The sequence below is a fragment of the Dipodomys merriami genome, unplaced genomic scaffold (genome assembly GCF_024711535.1).
Source record: "Dipodomys merriami isolate MVZ:Mamm:240054 unplaced genomic scaffold, mDipMer1.0.p SCAF_2149, whole genome shotgun sequence".
NCBI classification, from domain to species: domain Eukaryota; kingdom Metazoa; phylum Chordata; class Mammalia; order Rodentia; family Heteromyidae; genus Dipodomys; species Dipodomys merriami.
The window spans coordinates 53,400-57,437 of record NW_027203548.1 but is presented as its reverse complement, the minus strand read 5'-3'; positions in this window follow the sequence as shown (position 1 = coordinate 57,437).

The following is a 4,038-nucleotide window of genomic DNA, read 5'->3' as shown; positions in this document are numbered from 1 at the left end:
GAAATGACACATCTCTCTAGGGTAGGATTTTTCCCTGCCCTGTAACTTCCAGAACATGGCCCAGGTGAGGGCTGCCCTGTGAGAAGGTTTGGGATTCCATGCTCCTTTATCTGCTGCCGCCTTGGTTGATTGCTATGGAGCTGAAATGTCTTCCTGTGCTAGGCTTGCTATATGTGCTGTGCTATTTTGAAGGAGAATGTCTTTTGTCAGGCATGTGATGATTTTTTAAATAAGTTTTTTTTTATTGGGAAAATACTGTACAGAAGGTTTACAGTTACATTAGAAGGTAATGAGTACATTTCTTATCAAGGATTTTTGCCTCCTCCTTTGTTTTTTCCCCTACCATCCTTTCCCTCCCACCTCCACAACTTGTGATGTTTTTATATTAATGCTGCTAGGTGCCTCTTGACTTTCCTATCACAGGATTAGGGCTTCACGTGCTCATCAGGTTGTGTTGCTTTGTGAAACCATTGTCATGTGCTCCACTGTACCCAAACAGAACATGATTCATTATTGGTGCTGAAAACCCAGCTTTGTGTTAAGGACATCTTTTGGAGTCCTCCTTTTCCATTCAGTATGACAGATCTGGTTCCAGGTTTGATGAAAACTTGGAACTCAGTATTCTCCCTTTTAGGATGTGGCTGATTTTTGAGCACATGGCCAGTTCAGGCTCCATTGATCTCACTCCAGCCCTCTAAATGCAGGCTTTATTTGAAACAGGGAGTAGTATAGCCAGATCGATTAGCAGGCCAGCTACTTCTACCAACACAATTAGCCAGGGGGATCTATGGTCTCTTCTTGGGTGTTGTCACCTCAGCTGTGACCCTCCAAAGTCAGACTTCGCATGATGTGGATGCTGCTCCAGACTTTTAGCTTGGTTGGTACTTCGGGCACACGAGATGTTGTAATGGTATTGAGAGAATAAAACACAAAATGGCAACAGCCATTTTGAAGGATGGAGGACTGCTGAGGTTAGAAACTGAGGAGCCTTTAGTTCTGGGTGTTTCTAGGACCTGATCATCTACATCAAGGAAAGGGAGGACTTGGTCAGGCTTGAGGTTGTTGCTAAAGACAGCTTCTAGTGAGTATATGGGATATTTAGTGTCTTCCATATTGATCTGTTCCCACTGCTATTCAAAGGGTTATGATTTACTGCATGGTAGGAGACAATTGCAGCTTCTGGAGGTGGCCCATTCAGTTCAGCTTGGCATAAAATGGTTTGAACCTTATCAGAATGAGGAGGATATTGTCACCTGACTTTGTAATTTTGGACCAATGTTGGCCATTGAAGTTGGCCGATTGAGGCCATTTCATCTGTGCCGTCCAGCACATCTATAGGATTTGCAGGATGGCAGCTATAGAGAGGCATAAAAGATCTCTCCTTCCATCAACGTAGCAAGACCCAGTACTACATTTGATGTTACCTTGCATGAAAGAGAATGATTTTCCAATTACAGTGGAGCATTGTGAAGACTGCAGAAGTAGCCTGGTCTACTGAAGCTTAGAATTTGAATCGCCCTTAAAGAAGCCATGGTTGGAAGTGGCACTGTGGCTTAGTGTTAGAGTGCAAGTTTTGAGCAAAAAGAGCTTAGGGGCAGTGGACAGGTATAAGCCCTATGACTGACAAAAAAATGCCTTGGTCAGTACCTGTCTGCCTCCAGTTGGGGAAGAGAGACAATAAACACAAATCTCAGCACAGAAAGAGCACCTGATTGGGTCTGGGTCTAGCCTGTGGTGGATGAGTGACTTGGTCCCCTTTGATTTCTAGATGGCATAGAGGTCTCTATAGACTGAAGAGGGTAGCAGGGAGCACAGTTTTCATGATCAACTCTGATTTGTTTGTCAATTGTTGAAGGCAGCAGTGGCTAGCACAGAAGAGTCTTCAAACTTGGTGTAGAGATAGGCAGGAGGCCTTATCTTGCTGCTCTGACCAAAACCGGTTTTGGCATTTGGTTGTAGAATTCTCTATATTCCTCTCCTGATTTTTAAGTAATATTTCAAAAATTGAAAGGTTTTCTTGGTCTCTGGACAGACTGAAAAGTTGGAATTGTTTAGATTTTCTCTTAAAGAACCAGTTTGTCTATCCCACTACTGAGCTGCTCGGCCTGCCCAGTCTTGTCTTTTAGGCTCCATGCTTTATCTGTGGAGATGTTACAAATGACAGGATTTTTAGCAACATTGTCCTCTTCTTCCTGATGCCATTATGTAGATGCTGTACTAAAACAATATCCCTCTGGAATCAAGACAGTCTGTGCGGTGGAGTTGATGTCAGTGCATTGTTTTAAAAGGCCATGTCATGGGCAGAAGCTGGATAGAAATTTCCAATGATTTCTAGTAATGAGAAAGTCCATGTAGCTTTGGTCAGATGCCAGGAGAGTTCCCCAAGACAACAGGTTCTCCATCTCCTTTGCTGGTTTACCTAAATGTCTAAGGGCTATAGCAGTTGTCTGATTTTTTCTTCCCCTTCTCAATTTGAGGGAAATCTCTGAAGCTGTTGAATGTGACTAACAACTGGAAGTCCTTATCCTTCTCCATGGTTTAAGTGCCCTGGTTTCCTTTGTTTGCATGCATATGTTCAGACACATTCGGATATCTCAGTGGCTATGTGACTCCCAGTTGGCTTTTGAGCAGAACAGATGCAAGTGTTTTCATGCAAGTCAGAACAAAGGAGTAATGGGGCTTGTCCTTGTTTAAGCATTTTGTTACACCCCTTCCCCAAATGAGATAAACGTATATACAGGACAGAGTACCGAAATCAAAGACTGATTGCCAGGGATAAGCCAATGGAAAAAGAAAAATGAAATAAAATTAAAAAAAAAACTAGATACAGCACATTGGTTACAAGTTCAACCAAATAAAGACAAAGGAGTGGGTAACAATGTTTGACAAGAAATATCTTACTCATGCAACTTCATGTAACCGTAACCCTTTGTTAGCACATATTTCCAATTAAAAAGAAAAAGTGAAGGAACATCAAGCTCTGAACAACTTGAGTTGAGCAGGGTTTTTTCCTTCTGGTGTTCAGATGGTATCTTTTGTTCAAAGGGAGACAAGAAATGGGAAAGGGCCCATGAATCTTCTCATGAATCTTTCAGCTTTTACAAACAAATACTCTAGATCATTCCTCGGGTCATCTAGCAAACCCTTGGCTGATTCTAGATTGTTCTAGTTGGTTTCCATTTTGAGAGGATGTGACCAAACTATCCAGAGTTCCTGAGCATCTTCAAGTCCGACTCCACTTGACTCACTGAGGATGTCAGGTTGCCCAGAGAAGCAAGTTTGGCCAGGATCTCCTGAGGAAGCAGACAGGCGGCCTGGGCCGGGTCCTGGCCAAGCAGTGTGTGCACCGCGCAGGGGTCTTTAAAGGCAGAAAAGCTTAGTTGTTGCCAGGTAGGTACTGACCAACCAGGGAGATACGTACTGACCAACCAGGGAGATACGTACTGACCAACCAAGGAGATACGTGAGGCAGTAGGGAACTGACCAGGCCAGGGAGGTGGTGGTCTTTTCTTTAACTCCAGATGGACATTATCATGGCCCTTTTTTTGTGAAACTGCAGTCAGTCTCCTAGAATGGAGTCAGTCCTGTTTGGCATTTCAGAAGGCGGAGAAAAGTAATGTTCTTTTTTTGCCTTAAGATTAAAGTGAACTTTATCTCAGAGTGAAGGGTAATTGGGGTTGTCTACTAAACGTGAGACTGCTTTCTCACTGATTCTATTTGTTTGAGGTTTTGGTCCTAATATAATATCAAATCTGCACTTTGTGCCCTCGGATGTGTGATGGGCAAGTTATGTCCTTGTCATAGCTCGTAAGGTGACATTCTGGCTACTGTACCAATAAACCCCATGGGAGGAGAGACTACATATCTGTCATGATACCCCAATGTCTAGGGCCTCAGTAAACTGAGGAAATGAAGGGTACTTCTCTCTGGATATTGCCTCAGTAGCTAGGGTGGGGTTGCTGTGTCTTTGTGTGCTGCTTCAGCTTGAAAGGAAGTACTTCAGAATTTTTCCCATGCTGCTGGAATGCTCTAGAACCT